This window comes from Strongylocentrotus purpuratus, unplaced genomic scaffold, assembly GCF_000002235.5.
Source record: "Strongylocentrotus purpuratus isolate Spur 01 unplaced genomic scaffold, Spur_5.0 spur5_scaffold_6, whole genome shotgun sequence".
Classification (NCBI taxonomy): Eukaryota; Metazoa; Echinodermata; class Echinoidea; order Camarodonta; family Strongylocentrotidae; genus Strongylocentrotus; species Strongylocentrotus purpuratus.
Genome location: NW_022145612.1, coordinates 59,194,890 through 59,216,665, shown reverse-complemented (window position 1 = coordinate 59,216,665; position 21,776 = coordinate 59,194,890). Strand labels below are relative to the sequence as shown.

General features: G+C 35.8%; 1 protein-coding gene across 1 annotated transcript in view; it reads right to left on the bottom strand.

Annotated features, from left to right (window-relative positions):
- Positions 1–4,521, bottom strand: part of LOC580381 (GnRH-like tetrapeptide) — a 39,842-nt gene extending 35,321 nt beyond the window's left edge. The window contains exon 1 of the mRNA NM_001123521.1: positions 4,360–4,521. The gene's annotated coding sequence lies outside the window, so the exon portion shown is untranslated. The remainder of the gene's footprint in view (positions 1–4,359) is intronic.
- Between the last annotated feature and the right edge of the window lie 17,255 nt (positions 4,522–21,776).

Sequence of the window (21,776 nt, the reverse complement as noted above, 5' to 3'; positions counted from 1 at the left end):
AAGAACCTTACCAGAAAGGAAAAGTGTGCGGGTAAATCTCCCAAATACTCAAAAAACCGATGGCTTCTTGCCTGGAGAGGTGTTTTCGTGAATGAATTTCACAGGCTCAGTTCATTATTCTGTAGGTATAATCATTATTTCGGTCGAAAGCATGCATCATAATGAACATCATAATGTAGGTTGTATGATATGCGAGTTGTGGTTGGAATGTCACCCATGTGAAAGCTAGCTGTACAACCGGGGACAGTATATTCCACAGATTATAAACGATCAAATTTTGTGCGTCTATAATGCTGAATTTTAATCTGTGCATTTTCTATATTACAGTTAGCCTTATGATTGGGTTGAATGATTGCTGAATACCGTATCGACAGCCAATTATTCTTATTTCTTAGTGACAAACTGTTACTTAAAGAGGTAGGAAACACGGGGTGACATGTCGTACTATTGAAACATGTAATAAGGCCATTTATAATTTCGGAAATCCCTCCAAAGTCCCAGTCCTCAGTCGTTCCTGTACCTCGTCGTCCTCTTAAAAAACAATCAACAATTTCTTGTATCTATCTTATTTTAATCATTTCATAATAGTACATGGAGACATTTAAAGTAATAATAGCAGTTGTAGAAGTGCTTATCTTGTATTTGATTCCCTTTCTTTGATCGGGTTCAATATTGTGGGCATATTGCTTTTCCTCTGTACAATACGTCACTCCACCGATAAAGAATCGTATGCAATATCTAGCATGAATATCCGTGCGAGAGCGTGCAATATCTAGCATGAATATTGCACTTGTCTTCAACTCGTGTCTTCGCGAGCCGAGTGCAATATATCTTATATAGCACTAAATAGCAGCTAATATTACATAATTATTCAACAGCATAAGTATCGACTTGGTAGATATTGATTACATGAATAATACAATTCTCTCTTTTTCGTTCTGACGGTTGGTGAATGTTCCAATAAAATCCAAAGATGAGAATTTAACCAATCTCTAAGAATCTGATGAACGCAACCTACTTTTACATAAAAAATAATATTTGTATAGATGTTTATGTTCCTAAAACATATCCACAGCCGATTCATAAGCCTCAAGGATCTTTTTTCTCCCTTACCACGACATATAAAGCATCCAATTCTATTGCTGCGGGATATCAGGCCATGCCTTTAATCACCTTGTACATCTTAATCATCATCGAATGTATTCCTCAAGGGAGCGTAATGTTACAAGTCAAAACCGTCTTTTATTTCGGTCATCCGGGGATTGGGACGTCTTAGCGGGCGGATGCCGGGTCACAATATACGACAACAAACAAGATAATGGGCGTCATGGACACCATGAGAGTTGGCATGCAAACTCCACCACCAACTTGATTAGTCACCGGCTCTGTGATTCTCAGACGAAATAATTGATTCCTTAGAAGACTTGAAATAGGTCTTGGGGCATTGCGCTTCCTGTTATATCAAGAGCAAGGGATTCATGTGGTGTTATAATTATCTAGAGGTCGCAGAGACGGTTTGTAGTTGTTAATCCATAGGACGGGATTAATTACATCATACATTGTTTAAATAGAATGAAAGCAGATGTTACTAGCGTTTAGCTCAACGGGAGGGGAGAATGAATACTCAGCACTGAGATATATAATGAAATCACTATAAAGAAAGAACAGCAAAAAGCAATGGCGAATTAACCGATTAGGTTTGCTATGGGTCTATAATGTGGCGATCTCGATTGAGAAAAACAAATAAATTCTGGAGAAAACCTTCCTAAATGGCCACATGCTAACTATTCCAAACACATTTAAAAAGTCTTTATAAACATGTATTTTCACACATGCAGGTTTATACCTAGGAGTGCTTAACACGAAGATTCTACCGCAGTGCTTTTTTAAAGTTTTCTACTGTGAATGGGGAGAATATAATGCTTAAAATGCTAAACGACGTGACGTATCATAATAATTTCTTCATCAGTCTGTTCTTTTAATAGATGCAAGCTCATCCACCGATTTGATCCGTATTTTATGAGGTTCTGACTAAATCGGTGTATTAGCCGTTGTGCCTCGTCGGTAAAACATTATGTAATCCAAACTGCTTTTGGACGTATTTGCCGCAAGTCGAATCATTTCGGTTCGTGTTTTTTTTACTGATTAATGGTTGGTAAGTTTAAACTTGAAAGTTGAATTTTCTTAAATAACATCTGATGATATCTTTAGTCCAAGCTTGCAATTTATTGAAAAACACGGAGCGGTTCGAGAATCAGGCAGTCGAAGATATATGGCATCGTATAGCTCTTGTTTGGGTCAGCATTTTCTTTAAGTCATCCTTATTTTCAATCATGTATCATGATGCATGTTTTCTCTTTGATCTTGGAATAAAAAAACTCGCCAAATCAATGCAAGTAATTGTCAGGCGAAGATTAATATGTTCTCAATAAAATCATCAATCCAAAAAGAATCTACATTGTTTTTGAAATACTTGTTTCACCAATAAAGATTCCGTTGCTGATGGATTTATTTCCGGATAAACACAGCAATCAACTCGTCCCCATTCATACAAGATTAAAAAAAACTTGGCATTTCATATCTAGCGTCACCTGACATAGATATTGAATGATGATTGCTAGTACCAAAAAAAAAAAAAGACTGATAAATCGTACTCCTCGTAATCTGGGAAGCAAAACGAGGAAATTGACACTCATCGTTATAAATAACATACCAACGTGACTTGGTTTTATTATTTTTCCTCATCAGAATAATAAAGTTTCATTGGACTTCAGGGTTTGAACGTGATTAATATCCTTTTCTCCAACGTACCCCAGGGCTCCTTTTCCCCCCTTTTTTCTTTTTTCCACCAAGACCTTGCATTTAAACTTTCGGAAGGGGAAATCGGCGATTAATATTTTACCGCTGCCTCACAGGAGAGTAACAATGCAAATATCGAAGATAATCCATTTTCAAAACTCATTAGGATATTAGAAGCAATGGTTACGTTTTCTCCTCGTGAAACATGGCGGAAAATTGCAAACTGGATTTCTTTGAGGTTCCCTACGGAGCGAAAGTCTAGGGACTGCCGTCAAACACGATAGCTAGCTTACGAAATATTTGATTGATGCACATGAGTCCTATTAACAAATTGTACACTTCAGAGAAAGCAAATTCCAATATAAGAAAGCAATTTCCAAGGAATTATAAGATTCACAGAAGTAGATTTGTTAAAAATTAATATACATGAAAAACTCTTACAATTCATCAGTAATCGTAAAGAAAGACGTTGTAAAATGTAGTAAAATTATTATTTTCTTCTTGATAATATGAATTATTATTAACCATATAGAAATAAAAAAAACATCGAGCGATTTGGAGCGAATCTTTATTGAGAGTGGGGACAAAATATAAAATTGACATTTACTACTGAAAAGATTCAGTCTTGCAATAATGTGACAGCGTCCTTCTGCTGGCTTAAAGATGCACATTAAATGATGACATTAATAGGAATAAAGTTTCCCAAACGTCACGGAAATTACCCATCTGCCCATCACAGCTCAAAAACATAAATAGCTTCAGTGTTGTCAAAGAACGAATCACGTTATGTCAACTTTATCTTAATACGGTGACCAATGTACAGGGTGTACTTATTTCACAAAGAATCCCTAAAATTAATGTCGCTGTGTCTGTATTTAATTCACATTTTGCAGTACGATTCAGAATACATCAAAGTTTTGTCGATGTACATGCACATCACGATGTTTCAAATGTAAAAGATTTACTAATCTAAAAAGGCTTTTTTTTGGGGGGGGATCATTTTGATGTACTACTATTTTTCAAGCGGTGACTACCCATGTTTATACCATTTGCCTAATGATAACGATTATAAGCTCACTCTATTTTCATAACATACTCATCGATCATCTCTGCATAAAACATTGATTTAAATCCAATTCCATATATTTGTTACAGCGTAAAGCAGATTATGTATCCGTTTATTAATGACTTGATCAAACAAACGTTTGTAAAAAAAATGACAAATTTCTTTAAACACTTGTACGAAGATGACCTTTTGAATGCGGTAACGTATCCCTGATTATTTCTTGTTACTTCCCACCAAACCGATTAGTATTTTCGAGATAGACACAGGACGATACGAGGACGCGTTTCCTAACAGATCTTCTGTTTTCACTTTAAAGACAACTATTTGAACCGAATCCGCTGCAAAGAAAGCTTTTAAACTTCAAGACCCATTTGCGATTATCAACTGAGAAATCTGATCCTAGCTTAAGTGCTGACAACGGTTGCATGTGTGCGAAAATTACATATAATGTTTGAAGAGTCTATGAAGTAATCTTAAGGGGCCTCATCTCTTACCTTAAAGTCGACGAATCCGGCAGCGGATGACTTTCGGGTACCTCTTTCACTTTGAGCGCCTTCTCTGTTTTTTCCTGGTTTGATTTCCCCTCGTTTGTTTTCCCCCTTCTCGTCTGTCCACGTTCTAACACCTGTACGAATGCACTAAGGACTGACTGCGTGTGATAAATCGTTCCACCGATTTCAAGCTGGCTTTTTTATTGCCGCAGACAGTGACGACGCTTTAGCAAAGTAAAGTAGCCAATCAAAAGAGCGCATCGATGGCACTCAATCTTCGCATTGTCAGGCACGATCTCTCATTGGAACACAAGTATGCGAAATGGCGCGTGCGTAATAAGTGTTTAATTTTACGCACAATTTGATTGGTTTTATGTAGCGCAACTATTCGAGAGCTGGGAGAGGAAGCAGAGTCGGGAGGAGGCCTGGAAAAAAATTGTTAGGTTAGGGGACGATTTGGCGGATGAGCTAAATACAAACGGCATCACGTGCGATAGTGTTTAGGCGCACATAGGCCTACGTGTGTTGGGGCAAGCATGTAATATGTAGTTTTATTGGCATTATTTGGTATAACGTCTGTAACTTGTACAATGTGAGAGAGATGGAAAGAAAAAGAAAAGTAAAACGAATAGGTGGGATAGCCAAAAGTGTTATTCATGATAACCTAATGATGGTATGATAAGAAGAAGATTTTGCTATCAAAAATAATCATTTATTTAAACAAAACGGTAATGCAGGGGTGTTTCTAGAATAGAGGCCTACACACACTTTTCATGAATATTGATAATCGGTACAAACACGATAAATTTCATGGAGAATATATGTTACCATCAACTACCCACAAAACAACTACCTTCTATGAAAATATGATGATTGCATGGATGTACTTTGCACTTTCTTTTCCGAAAAGTGTTTTCAATCGTTTGATGAAAATAAAAATTGAATTCAACATAATCCTCCAGAAGACAAAATTCCATGGGCGACGGAAACATTGAATATCAGTATTGAATTGTTCTTTTTGTTGTTCTAGTCGTAATGTTGTCATCTATAATATCATTATTATCGAAATCGGTTGTTATAAGGAGAAGAAAGTATAAAACGAAATGACGTTAAATGATGATATCAGTGTAGATTTTAATTAATGTAAATTCGTTCCGAATGCGAAAAGATAAGACCCAGAGTCGTTAGGGTTTAGTTTATAACAGTTTTTCGATTAAGAACATTGGTATTACGTGTCATTATCAATATTATTATAATTTTATTGTTGTTATTATTGTTATGATTATAAAATATGTTATTCGGCATTTTAACATACAAAAGAAAATCAGCAAGATAGCACACAATAAAGAATATAAATAATGGATGTTGACTGTAAAATGATGTTCAGGTTGCCTGGGTAATGGTAAAGTAAATTTAATTACTGTAGCCCTCAGGCCTTCCACTCCAACCCGGGCATATGTTTCAACATCCACAAAAATAGAATAATACAACTTAAACTAATAATACCTTTTTGGATTAGGGATAAAAGATAATTATACAATTTAAAATAAAAACAGAATTATCAATTAAATGTAAATACTTACAGATTGGATTTTATATCCAAATTAGAGTGAGCTTAAGAGCATAAGCGCATCCAATATGGCATGCAACAATAGTGATTGGTCAACGTAAACTTGAATTCATATCGGGGGGGGGGGGTGTTTATTCTTGTTGCACATAAGTATGCATGATAAAAAGCAGAGGCGCTAACATAGACAACTTGGGGAACCACACATGCCTTTTTATGTACGTGTAGCCTCCTAAAATTATAACATCTTAAAATCATTAAACTCCTCTCAATTATTTGTTTTCCTACAGCTTCAGTAGGGAAATCTTGGATATGGCACACACACTAAAGTTATAAGTTGATTTGTTTACATTTGAAGCAATGCATTTGAATTACGTTTGTCTAGGCGCTTCGCCTCAAAGGTTCTTTTACACATTTTGCGTAGTTTTCATGTTTCTTTAAGCGTATATGAAAATATTTGTATATTTGACACGGTATTATATCGTTATCATCATCTTTTTTAGGATGAAGACAAACAATAATTGAACTCACACTTGTCCTCGAAAGAAGAATACTGATGTAAAATGAAAGAAAGAACGAACCAGAGGCATTGACAAAGAAATAATAACAGCAAAACAAATGTTAAACGAAATGGTGAAACCAAGGGATTAAAATTGTCACTTGACGTTTGACTCCTATTTTCGGACAACTAACATATGAATTGTCCAGGTACTGATATTATTCACACAATATATACGAGCTGGTGATGTCAGTAAAGAATACAATATTGTGATCCCACAATAATATATCATCCACCATATTGATTAAAAGTGCGTTGAGTAATATCCATGGCAACCGGCTATTCCATCTTTATGATTTTTGACGTAAGATAGAGCTCCGGTGACTCTTTTTGGATATTCAAGTTGCCCATATTTGATCGCAGAGGTTTCGGGCAGCAACCTTGTATCTTAATGTATTACCTATATAGGCAAAATTGGGACTTATTTTGACATGACATACATCACTGGAATTGTTTGTGTGTTAATATTACGGAGGTGTGTGAGCGTGGGGATGATCGAGTCATGGGTGTATATTGTGCATATTTCGATATAGATGCTTTGTGTTATCATCCTTTTCGAATCTAATAAACGATAAACACGACTACTCACGCCAATAAACTAACTTATGAATCAGTGAATATAATTGTTTATCCTTCAGGGACTGCATATTCCTCGTGTAGCCATTTATATGCATCATGCGCAAACTCCCTGATAAAGAAATATATTTCCCTTTTTAATGTCTTGCCTTGCATATTTTGGCTACACTAACAGTAAAATGACATTGTATTTGTTTGCTACTTCGTGGACCATGTGCGCCCTACAGTAAGAAAAAAATACCTGATTACTGCAAAATATCACACCAGTTGAAATAGGAGGTAAGCTCCTTGGCGGTTCTAATTGGGCGCTGTTTGACTTGAGATCGCAGGTGGCAATCGGTGCATTCTTCATTAACACCCGTTCACAGTCGATCTTGTCAAGCTGAACATCGTTGATTTGCATTTAAAGGATGTGAAACCTTGCCAACCTTACAGCAGCAAGTAGCACTGTTCTCTCTAAAACAATCAAAGAATACATTTTCCCACCCTCAAGTGTCGACTTTCTTCGACAGTTTACATTCTTGTAAGTTTTTTAGATAGGATTGTGTGGATTAACTGGATTCCGAGTTATGTTAATGTGCGTTGTTATGAAGTCATTTTATTTTAATGATGTACTTTTAAAGGAATTGGGTTACTTTGCCTCAGATGCTTTTAAAAAATCCTGGATTTAGCTGATGCTGCAATCGTAATTAAAAACCTTTAGGTCATACATGAATCCCACGACATCTACAAGCCATTCGCCTGTTTGATTATCAAGATATCTATGATTGAAATTAGACATTTCAGAATTCGTTTTCCTAACAGTTTTTATAACACTCCAGTCTATTGGGGGAAATGAGTATGGTAAAACCGGTCACTCAAAGATTTTTTACTTTTTTGAGGCACTTCATGATCATTTTGAAGCGCAACTATTTTGGGCTTCAATATTACACCACCTCACATAAACTGATAACACGTAGGGCCATGCATCTCAGATTTAACATTGTTAAACGATGCCTTTAATGCACAAATGATGACGCAACCGAATTTAGAAATGCACGTTACGTAAAGAGGGAGGTAACATTCTAACTAATGCATATTTTGATCAACAAAGCTGTATTCACATGTCAATATCTATATCATGAACATTGATATTACTTAAATATATTTGGAAATTAGTTTTTCGTTCACTTGACAACTAACAACACCTAAGCAAACAAGTATGACAAGGTTTGAAATTATTAGAATAGAAAGTCTGCAATTTAATTTAAAATTGTATTTACTCTAACATTGAGTAAATATTTTATTTCGTAAAGTTTGTTTCACGAAAATTATATTGAAATCCACTAAAAAGAACATTTTTTGTGAAGACGCATTCAATTTATAAGTTATTTATCTTACGAAATATGAACTGTTAACATGATGAAACCTTGCATTCTTTGAACCTTATGGAGTTAGGTAGTTGATTCTAAAAAAATATTACAATATTATCATTGTTAAAAACTTTCATTTACATGTACAAATTGGATCATAGTATATTTACTTTTGTCTTTAACATTTGCCGTGCAATGAACTTTTTCCTGGCAAAAGATTACACTTTTGGCAAGTTTACTGAGATAGATTCCACTCTCCATCTGATTATCTTGAAGATAATAACTTCATTCCGTCCGTCCTGTACTGTAGTATCTGCCTAGCCCGTTCACTTTGTTTAAACCCTTTAAGGGGGTGACCTTTAAAAGCAGAGATATACTCATTTTTTTATCACCCAGGTATCCCATTTAAGACCACATAAAACTAGTTGGATGTCTCTTAATCTCCCAAAGATTTATGCATGAGTACATTAGGAAGGATGTGCGTGTCTATAGCGTAGCGGGAGGACATATATTGAGGGAGCACGGGAACGAGGGGGGGGGGGGGTAGTGGAATAGTCTTTCTAAGATAATAAGTTGCGGATTTACAAGGCTAAATAAGGGGAGGGTACGGGATGTGTCTATGTGTCTTTTTTCTCATTATTTTCCCCTTCTCCCTCTTCTAGCTTCTAGGGGTAGTGAGCACATTTTTTTTTGGCCCTCGGAAATTTGAAAATTTGCACCCCCCCCCTTGAGCGCCAGGGGGGGGGGCATCCCTCCAAGGCTAAAAATCACGTGTTTTACACGGCTTTTTCTCGGCCCGGGCCCCCCCCCCCCCCCCCCCCCCCCCCCCCCCCTTTGATCCGCCACTGGCTGTTACGTCCTCTGAGTCAATTTATACATGATGATTTTAACTTGAGATCTGCAATAATTGTTTTTGTTTTATTCATTTGTGGATATAATTGGGTTGTAAGGTCGAAGTGCCGGGTACTTCAATAATGAAGACTTGGATGCATATATCCCTGAATTCACTCTTTAAGAGTAAAGTTGGGTTGGGGCAGTAATGAAACTCCAGGAAAAAGTGGAAACAGGTTTTTTACAGTCAAACGGAATCTTTATGTCAAAAAAGTGCGTTGATATCTCAGGAATTTGACAACTTGAGCGCTTAGTTATTTTACTAAGTACTTTTCAAAATATTGAAACTGTTATTTTGGACTGAAAACATGTGGGAGCTTGTAAGTCTTTCTTTGAATGATGAATTAATCAACCACTCTACTTAACTTAGACTAATGTTACAAGACCTTTGGCCTGTTTTTCATTTTATTTTGCAAATAAACATCAAAATAAAGAGTATTGTCATAGTAATGAATTTGTTTTCCCCCAGAGGAATGTAACTTAACTGTAAACAACCACCTCCTCATATCTATCTTCTTATTTTCTCCCAACCCGGAGGTTGATTGCAACATTTTGTATTACGTCCACACATCTCTGGTATATGCCATTGTTGTTCACTCTTGCCTTTCCATAAACTGTATATATATATATATATATATATATATATATATATCTTGATCGGGCCTTTCCTTGATATAGATATGAGGCTGACAATTATTAATAGACATATTGTAGATCTCAATCAAGCTTGCTTTCAAACATCTCAATCTTTTTTTGATCGACAAAAGTAAAATCAAACTATGATCTGCCTTTAGAATATTGATTTAATCTTTGCTGTCTTGCTACAAGATTATTTCTCATATACATCTCTTTCTGTCAGGTAGCCTATATTATCTACTTGTCCACTCGATAAGTCCTTATCCCACTTTCCGTTCAGAAAAACGTAGAAACATGTAATACATGTCGAATCGTGGCGGCAGGCATAACGTTTGTTGAAAAACAGTAATTGCCCGTAAACGCGAATGCGTATGTGTTTCGCGCATACATTTACTGGAAATGGCTTTCACGTACAACCTAAAGGGGAATTAACCTCTCGACTTTGAAGCATTATCATGAGATAGAGAGTAAAACAACGTTTCATTTGATGTAACAAAATAATTAAAAAACATTGCTGTAGGCCAAATAATATCGTCTTGCAAGTACAATAAACAGAACCTACTTCGCCATATTCACGATGTCGTCTGCTGCCCAAGGAAGCTGCCATTTTGTCGAAATTTCCCTTCAAAACTTCCTAGTTGTGACGTATCATTATGGCTCAAGGCATGGGCACACATAAGATGTTTTATGTTGGGGACCGGGGGGAATTCAAAGAATTATTGAAAATTTATTGCATTTTTTGTTGTTTGTAGTGGGAACTGCCCCTTACCCTAGCCCCCGCTGCGTACAGTAATGGTTCAGTGGCAAAGCAATGACCTCGCAACTGTGAGGCCCCAAGATCAAAAACGTGTCGATGTGCCATATTAGTGCCCTTTTGTGGGGCATTAATCCTCATTACTGTCATAAATGACTTAAGGGCGTAGGTCCCCTAGTTGATAAGCATAGTAGCACACACACATGCTTTAGCAGTCACGCAAAACAAACACTGGCAAATTATTATTCAATAAAATCTGAGAATGTATACTATTATCTAGATCTATTAGGAATAAATTATTGTCAAAATAACTCCATAAATTGAGGTAAAAAAAATATTCCAACTATAAGAGCGACAGTGTATATACATAATACATGGAATCTGAAATGAAACATGGGACCGAATGATGGGGTTGGAATAAAAACAGAAATATACAGGAAGGATGCCATGATACATTTGTAACGGAAGTCGTAAATTCCGGTTCTTAGTAAAATTACTGATTGCAAATGATTCAATCTGACTTGTTAAAATGTTACGAATCCACCTGTTTCGAGGACTCTAGAGTTTAGTTTATTCATTCATCATGGGTTTCCGTCTCCAATCTCAAAAGCGAAGTCCGGATTCCGATTCGGGGATGAATGCATGTACTGAATGCAAGTTGTATGGGTACCTGCTCAATTTACAAAGGATCCAGCTCCACCTGACACGACAATATCGTGACCCAACCTTTGCTTCTGTGACATTTGCTCCGGGCTTTGTATCATCAAAGATATAACTGAGTGAGGGATTTTTAAAAGGACTGAAGTTACTTTTAAGGTTACGTATAGAGCACCGATGTGCTAACGTCATATTCGCTCGTTGTCCGGGTTACCGATTCCAACAAACAGAGCCTGCCCCTGAGGTTCACCGAAATATCATTTAAGTAACGAGCTGGAGCGACGTATATTCAGTGTTTGGCGCTGGTGTGATCACCACGCCACCGTTTAGTACAAACTTGTTTGGGACCAGCAAACTTGACAACTTGGTGCTTTATAGTGTTAGTTGTGGGAAATAACCGCCTGTATCGTCAAATCAAGCCAGCAGAGCTCTAAATCCATTGCAAAAGTCAGTGAGCAGCAACAATAATGGTTGCCAATATAAAAGCTCAAACTTCCTTTCTAATGCTCTAAAATTGATTTCGGTGTTAAAAAATAACTAAGTAATGTATTAAAAACTGGTAACTTCGTTATTCCCTTTACGAAGAAGCCAGCATTGTGAAAGACTAGAGATCTTAAATATTTGTTATATGTATCCTATGAAGTTGATTTGATAGCAACTCACTAAACTATTTTGTTCAAAGCCAACATCATTGTCCAGTTGACTTTTCCTTCAAAATCATCCACATTTTCTTTTTTCTGAGGTAAATTTGTTGTTTGTTTGTTTGATTGTCCTGTGTTCTGGGTTTGGTTTTATCTTTAGTTCGGAAGTAGTGCGGGGGAGAAAAATCCGGACGTGGCCTCCTTTGATATGCCTAAAGAGTTATTCTTTGCAATAAACAGAAGTGTTTCATATCTATTTCAAGGATGTAGGAAACAGTTGTGTCTACATCTGAATGTTCAATTGCATGCAAATGTCGTTTTAACCCGATAATGGATGATAACCCGATATATGTTTATTATTGAAAGCTCCGCTCACAGCAATCAAACATATCAATTCCTTTTGTTTAGCATTTAATAAAAATTACGTTGAAAATTATGTTCTATATTAAGAGAAAATGAGATAGATATCTTAGCCATTCATCTCTGTATTTCGCCAAACAAATTATTTTTTAGGAAATAATAGAAGCAAAACCTCCTACATCAGCGACCAAAAATGAATGTGTTTTGAAAAATCCAATGAAGATCTTTCAAAATCTATTATCAAGCCAGGAAAGAGGACTGATGAGCGCTGCCTTGGGATGTTTTGACAGGTATGGAAGAAAAACACATCCCTTTCAAATTGTCTGATCGCTTCATTTGATTCCGAGTATATACAAATGTAGTCAGTCTGACTTTATGGTCTGAGGCCAGCTCACTCGAATTGGCTGAAAGAAGGTATAAGCTTGGCATTTAGTGTTCAATCTTCTTACCCAACTATGTAGGTTGATATTTACAGTCATATTACAGGGGCAAGTCCAAAAGTGTAGCACGGTGCTTTCCTAGTGGCAGTGATTGCTTGATTTTATGAAAATCATGTTTCTTAAAACTGGTTGGAGGTGGGGTTTTTTTAATGGAGAATTTGAAACGTTAACGTGGTTAAACCATCTATTTTTCCCACTTTGAACTTTTTTTCGAGATTGGAAGAAAAACAATCCCCAATTTCACTGATTTACATAATTCTACGTAATCTATCAAAATGAATCAATCATTATGATTCCAAGCAAATAATATGGTGCTTACCTATTTGCATATTTGACTTCAATGACACAAAACAAATGAGTGTAACGGATGACATGAATTTGGAGATGTAATTTATTTATTTTTAATATGAACGGTGTCTATAAGTCTGACTTCAACAATCTTTTTCTTTTTCGGAACATAAATTGGGTTATTAGCAATTCCGTTAAAAAAAAATCATTCACTATGTCTCTATCTCCAGTACTTTTGTAAAAGCCGTAAAAGACCGAGATTTGGAAACGAGCCAGTTATGGGACACCGACTACGTGTCCATGTTTTCCTCGCTTAAATAAACAGATTCCTTCTGGCGAAGCTTTCCTGCTACCAGTGAGAAAGACCTTTCTCCTTCGCATATCATATTCCTTGTGTCTTCGCATTGTTCCAAAGTAACTTGATTCCTAGCTTTTGCTTGATATTTCCTCTTACAAGGGGAAATGCGAAGCGTGAAATAGTGCATTTGCGAGGATAAATGCATTAAAATGGTTATCAGGAAGCTCAGCCAGGTAAGATGTCTCCACAGAGCAGGGACCAGAGATTAAAAGAACAAATATTATCCAGGGTATTCAGAGAGCCTCGCTTAAATGGCTCCTTCTTCTTATTACGATAACATCTTCTGAGTGTGTGTATAAGGTTGAAAGTTAACATATTGATTGTGAATATTCGGTAATGATGTACACTTATACCTCAAATTACATTGAATCAATAAACACACTGTCTATCCATTCAAATTTCAAATGTCTTTACTCTACCGACGACAGTTCATACATTTACACGACTAACTTCTCATTCTTTACCCTTTGATATATATAATCTCTTCTCTCTATTATGTTTCTGTTTGTAGTTCTTTTTGTTCTAGTTTGGGCTCACCTTTGTTAATAAGGGCATGGAATATGGTAACGAATTATAATGATAACATTAACCATTGCCTTTGAAACAAATCAGTCATTAGTCATAATGCATTTCCGCAAATCATTATTTGGAGCTTCAAGGGTTTAGTTTGTTTTATTTCAATTGTCTGTATAGCTTTATAAATGTTTTGCTTTTAATAATGTTGTTATATCACATAGTCACAAAGTTAATCTCAAAAATCTGTATATGATAAAGGCCAGACCTTGCAAGAAGGACATGTAGTTCAAGTTTATACATGTATGTCAGGTTAAACAAAAAAAACTTCATTCAAGATATGTTTGTGTGCGTGCGTGCGTGTGCGTGTTTGTGTGCGTGTGTGTACGTGTGTGTGTGCGTGTGTGTGCGCACGTGTGTGTGTTTGAAAAACTCCATTTCGCTTTCCCTCTTCTCTCATTATTTTGCCATACCTTTTACATTTTGTAACTACAATGGAATTTTAGTGGGGATTATCATAAAATTTGGAAAGAAGTGAAAAGAAACACTTCCCATGACTTGATTTCGTATTTAAAAATAACTGCACGCTCCTATCAAAATGAATACATTTTCACAGCCGAATAATTCAACCACCTCACGGAACGAATACACATGATATCGAACAAGCCACGGGGCATTTAGCAAGTAATAAAGAGTTGCTCTTGCGCGCATTAAGAAATCATTATTCGCGCGTCAACAAAAATGAGATATGACAGTCGTGTATTTATTCCCCTTGCGAGCGGTTTCCGGCCTTTGCTGAGCTACATGTTGCGATTTTACCACTTGGTTGCGTGCCAGAATAAAACATCAAGCAGAGTGTAGACAATTATGACTATATACATTTACAGCCAGTAGAAATGCTTATTAAATTTTTTCGGGAAAATTCCAATATTCAAACAGCTAGTACATGTAAGAGCGTGTTTTCGCTTATAGCATGAGTTCATTTGTTTTTAATAGAAATGTCGTGTAGCCGGTTATGAAGATTAATTTAATCGACGAAATGTTTATGCTTTTTATCGCCGCGGAGCCCTAATGTCTTTATTAGGGTAAAAGAGCAAACTGGCTGGCGGGGGGGGGGGGGGGTCAATTAGCGCCAAATGCATGATACTGTTATATCTTTTGTTTATTCTTTGAAAATAATTTGTGTTGTGAATCGAAATATCGGATAAGGAGGCGTCATTAATTTTGTGCAGGTTTTCGAAAAGGTACAAAATAAATTAAAGATAAATGTTATGGTATTTCTAACTGAAAATGTTCAAAACATTACAGAAACATTCAATTCAACGTTACGGGCATTTGAAGGCGAAATAAGCAATGCATTCATTTGCTCACCATAGCACTACCAAATTCTTGGTAAATATGTAATTATTAGTCCTTAAAGGTAATACAAAGTTTTGGGAAATTCTGAAATTTTGGTGGATAGTGATTCTTTACAATTTTGATATATTTGGATGCCCCTGTGGATGTATTATAAGCACTAGAAAATTTAGCCCCTAAAACACTTCTGCTTTCGAGAAAAATTTACCGGTGCTCCCAGTAAATTTTGATAAATGTCAAATAGCGCCTACGGGCGTATAATGGTAGCTGCGACCATGAACATCTCAGAATATGTAGTTGTGATATATAATTTCCAAACGGAAATAGTTAATCGGTCAATTTTAGTCAAGAATTTATAGCTTAATTAATATCTGGACCTTGAGAGGGAGTTATACAACATATGAGTTTATTATTTACAATTTCATAACTTTAGAATCGATTTCGACCACGACAATGATCACTGAATATTATAGGATCGCATATGCTTCCAATATGTTAATTTGAACCAAATTCATGACCCCATACCAAAACTTTGTATTACCTTTAAATATCTGATAAAAAGAATATAGCGTTTCCCCCTTTAAATTCTTTGCTGTGTCTATCTCCTTACATTTTTCAATTCATATTTTACCCTTTTAATCTCTGCCTTTTTAAAGGAATATTCTCCAGGCGTGTTCTCGTTTCTTCCTCCCTCTATTTATCCCACGTTTCGGGGATAAACCAATGATATTGGTTGAGGGGTAGAAAGCAAAATTCAGGAAATTAATTTTATCAGGGTGAAGGGAAATGTATTTCCGTTCCGCCGTGGCCCAGGGTACATTAGGTAGAAGCGGATGTATAGATCTGATTCTATACACCCTGACTTGATCTCTGCGATGCGGAGCAATCCACTTTCACTTTACACCCTTGAATTTAAATCATTCATTCGTGTTATCATTTTTTCCAAATTTTTCCTAATAGCTTGATCTGATATGATCAAATTTGTCTGAAGCATTTCTGTTTATGATATATGTTAATGCATTCCGTTCTCATAATGTACTATGTTGGTTGTTTATAACCACTTTTTTGTAAACTAGCCATTTCAACCCGTGCTGCTGGCCATGCTTTTCTAATCAACAAGTAAACAAAAACAAAAAAGTCGTTGGTGTTGAAAATGTTAATTCATATTTAAAGGCGGTATGTCTATACAGCCTACTTAGTTGCTATCAAAGCCTGTACTAACCAACGCCTTACCCCACACTGTCGATTGTCGAGGTCCCTCTTTGGATGCTTTTAAAGAGGTCAAATGAAGTTAGCCTGTGCTAGAGAACATGTTTTACCCGACTGTTAGGATTGAATTTAAACCCTGTAAATGGCACAAATCATCTCATTGAGATCATAGTGTGTGTGTTTTTGTATTAGTGACTAGGAAAAAGACATTTATTTCAAGAATAAGTTTAACATTAATAATGATGAAACCATTAATAGAAATGTTATGATGATTGTTGTTTTACTATTAATACTATAATATTTGATATCATAATCACTGATAGCATATTAATCTTTACTATTATCAATACATTAATTATGATTATTAATATCATATAGTGTTTCCCTTCTGTATATCGAATGATAGTCCTCTTTGCTTCTGTTCTAAGAAGATAACATGAATAATGACTCTCATTTATAATCACTAATGGGACCATCTAATGCATGCCGCACGTAATTATGCTAACACGAATAGTGTCTTCATGTATAGTCCGTCATTCCATTGTATGCCTAAAAGATATTCTTCTCTTGATCCTGATCTCTTGCATATAGGTAGAATCATGAATAATGTCTTTTTTTACACTATCACTTTGGGATATAGCTAATGTCATTTTAATGATAATTATAATACAGATTTGTATGTATAGCGTCTGCGTCCATTTCTCCTCTGCACGTCTAAACAGAATTATTTCTTTCCTGTTCTCTTGAAAATAGGAAGAGTCATGAATAATGTGTCTCCTAGATTATCATGTCGGGGAAACATCTTACATGCATGCATGCCGCAAGTAATCGTGGCTTTATGTATAGCCTCTATGCCAATCCCCTATTAGTGATTAAATTCAGTCTTTTCTTGTTCTTCTCCCCTCGAAAAATAGGAAAAATCATGGATAGTATCTCTCCTATATTTTAATATAATATGATATCATGTATCCATGTTTAGTGTCTATGTCTGTATCTCCTCTTTATGTTTAAAGATAGTTGTTTCTTGTTTCTGTTCTTTCGAATTTATGAAGAGTAATGAATAATGTCTCTTCTTCATTTTTATTTTGGAATAATCTCATCCATGCCGCAAGATACACGATCTATCAAAGAATTATCAGGGGCATCAATCTCCCTTTTTCATTGAGTAAAAATTGGGGGCTTTCCTTTAGATTGCTGAATGCTAGAGATCTGCATGCTGTGATATTAAAAGATGATCATTTCATTATTACTTCTTTTCATGAATAATTCCATGTTCCCTTCAAGAAAACGATCGATCGCTGCATTCTATACACAGTATTACACTTAAAGACATAATAAAACGGTCCCGCTGGAAATATAAAACAATTAAGATGTGCCATTGAATGAAAAAAATACTTTTCCGAAATAGTCATTAGCAAGAGAAGTTTGGTAACATTGTTTCATTAATGTAATATTTATGAAGTGAACGGTAGGAGAGAAAACACTCTTTATACAAAACAATGCAACATATTAAACAAAACAATATAAAAACTTTCTTTGATATATAACAGGTGAGTATTGGTAACTTGACCCTTCCTGTCCATCTGTGAGCATTGTTATAATGTACTTTTTGCCTGCACTTTTTCCTATCATATATCACCATAAGAAGAAAAAAAACACTGGGCTACTATGGTAATGATCGTGCGTACAATATTATTATAAGAGCACAGGTTGTAGGTTTACGTGCAGTATCTGGAAGATGATTATGTAGTTTCATAATTTTGTAAGTCATCTCTTCTATACCTTTTTGTTTTTGTTTTTCATTTTAGTTACACACATCGCCATTGCAAATGTAGTTATTTTTTGCATTCATCCAATCATAATACGCATACCCGTTGATAATGTAATTATTTTCTATATTGTCGCTTTGAATAGAAGTTACGCGTGGCTAAAAATTTCCCATCGTTAATTACAAACAAAGTAATCAGTAACACAGATTTCCAATTCCCCGATTCATAGTTGGTGAACAATCACGCGTTTATTCATCCCATACCGTTCGATAATACTGTTCAATTGTGACGCACTAATAAACCATCGTTACCTCGACGTTTAAAGATTTCCACGGAAACCCGTCCCAGCCGCATGGCGAAAACAAAAGGAGCGGAAATTCCGTAAACCACATCTGGGTCGTTTGAAGCCGACGAGTTAACGAGGTTGAGCCCCAGTAATTGATCAAGTAATTACAATCGTTTGTTGTTATGCCCTCTAGTTTCCCGAGTTCCCTAATTCCGTCAGAAACCCAATTTTTATTTACCAAGCTGAGACCAACGATTGAGCATAGTAATTGTTTTGGGGAAGGGAAATAATGTTCTTACTACGAGCTGGAAATTGGGTACTACCATTGTATTTGTCATGGTAACGTTGGAAAAAGTTGTTTGTCGATGTTCAAGCTAGTTTCCTCGTCCTCTCTCGTTCTCATTTCTTTCATATCTCAATTCACTTTTCTCTCTTCCCTTATTTTTTCAGTTTCTGACCTTCACCCCCAACCCCTCCCCCCCTCTCTCTCTCTCTCTCTCTCTCTCTCGCGCGCGCGCTTATTCTCCTGTTTTCTTCCCCTTGTACAGTAGGACTCTTTATGTTCATTGTTTGTTTCCCGTTCATTTATATATTTTTTTATTTCAGCTTTCCTCGTAATGATACTGAGAACAATCCTGTTTATCGGATTTGTATCGGTAAATTTAAATCTAAGTAAACATCTAAGTATTCAATTCAGAATACTATATGCATGATTAACCCTGCCTTCAAAGCCATCTTTATAATAGGAAACTTGTCCATATCAAATGGTCATTCATATTGTTTCCTTTTTGTAGCAAATATGTGTTGCATACGTGTATGAAAAGAGCACCTGTCTACGAAATCTACAGTGTCTGTTTTTCTTTGACAGAACTCTTGGCAAACTTTTCTATTCTTTGGTAGTCTTTATATGCAGGTTCGACTGTAGTTAAGAACCGAAAAGCAAACACAACACCACCTGGGGGTTGTTTCATAAAGAGTTCGTAAGGTTATGCATGACTTTACGAACGACTTGTATATGAAGCGCCAGATAGGATGCCCAATTTTTTTCCTGATATTTCCAATAACCTCAATTGAATTATGGCAAAAAATATACTTTGCATTAAAAATGTTTGTTATAATAAGAATGTTAAAGATAAACTTTAGTACTGGCAATGCGATTGCATTGTGAAAGAAAAGGTGTGGAAAGGATCAGAAACAGTTGATCATGTATAGCATGTAAGTATTGGTGTGCACTGCAAGGTTCTGGAGTCATCAAAATCATAATAAATTTGAACGAGTCTTGGTAAAGTAACAAGCACTGTACATAGAAAGCTATATATGGGACAACACACATGGTGTCGGGGCTAGTACTACCTTGATTTCCTTGTCTTTCTATGCTCATTACTTAGCCAGTATACATTTTCTTACAAAATTGTTTGGCACATGTCATTTATTTGTCATCTTGAACATTCAGTGTAAGTTTCGTTTGATTCTGTGAGAATTATTTTTTTTTACCAGAACTGGAGTTTATCTTTAATCTACATCTGCACAGTTCAACTTAATAAATAAAAATCAATAATGATTGAGCATCCCATTTGGCTTTTCATATACACGTCGTTCGTAAAGTCATGCGTAACTTTACGAACAGCTTTATGGAAAGAAAAAAAAACCCAGAATCATTTGCATTGATTATACGTAGGTCATACTGATATAAATAACTTCACATCTACGTGAGATCACATTTGCAGAGAGCGTTTTTGCATTTTTCACTTTTCTTAAGTGGCCTTTATAGACGGCTTTGAGTGTGGTTAGGGACCTCAAATTAAACACAATACTAACTAGATCACCAGCTATTAACTGTTCAGTAATTCTATTAGTAGAGGTAGGTTCACATCTACGAAATATCATGTTTGTAAAAAGCTCCTGGCGAACTTTTCTTTAATCTGGGTCATCTAGAATCGTATAACTCATTCATGAAATCTGAATCGTAGTTATCGGATTTCTTAAATCATTAGCTTCTCATCATGGTTTTTGTTTCTGGTTGCTAAACTTGCCAGACGCTCATTACAAGTCAGCTCATATGGGTAAGTCCTGAGCAAATGACGCCGAGTAAATATCATATCACTACTGTTAAGAAAACCGCTATCCAACTATCCAATTAAAATTAAATTTCTTAATATAGACCGATGTGCGGGGTGGAATTAGTGAATAATAATAATGCTTGAAAGACTCGCACAAAGTTAAGTAATTGTTACAATACTATAAATATTAGGAGCTTTAAGTTATGTGGAACGCAAGATATTTATTGATCCGTGGATGCAGAAAATAGACTGAACGTATTCTCTTTCAAATATTATGTTGTCTTAAACATCTTGATCGTCAGAATCGTAAAAACTTTTTATTTCCACTTATACCATGGAAACGAAAGCTTAGTACTCGTTTATCCTGATAGAAGAATGGCAGTCGACATAATGTGGAAAATAGGAATCCATGAACAATTGTACTATACTTTCGCCATTTGCTTGCCGTATCATTGTTACAGAAAATACCTTCGATAATAAATAAACGTTTGCATTACCGTAACACTTTTTAGTAGGGTACATTGTGTGAACGAGTCAAATATGTAACAAAACTAAAATCATTAAACAAGGATCTGTCTGTTTAGTGATTGGCCAATATCTGGTAATGTGTATGAGACTTAAAGAGGTGGAGCCTAGTTTGACAGTTTATTTTTAATTTTATTTAGTTATTTAGATTTGAGTAGGGTATCACCGCCTCATGTCATTTTCCATTTAAGGGTATTACTTTTATACATAAAATATAACATCAATCTCCATATGTGACAACGTCAAAGAATAGAATTTTTCATTTTTGATCATATATAGGTCTAGAATATTATGTCCGATTTTGATTTTGTATGAGAAAAGCCTTTGGCAATTGACATTAGTATCTCGGGGTTTTTTTCTCCCACTTTAGCGCATGTCTCTCTCCTTCTCTTTATATCTTTATCATGAAATAGTTGTACTTTCACTCTTCATGGGTTTCTGTTTATGTCATCCACTTTGTCCCATGCTTTTGTCTCTGGCTTTGTCCGCCTATACTCTTCATAAAGCCTTTTTTTCTCCCGCATATGTTTCTTTCCCCTCTCTCTCTCTCTCTCTCTCTCTCTCTCTCTCTCTCTCTCTCTCTCTCTCTCTCTCTCATCTCTCTCTCTCTCTCTCTCTCTCTC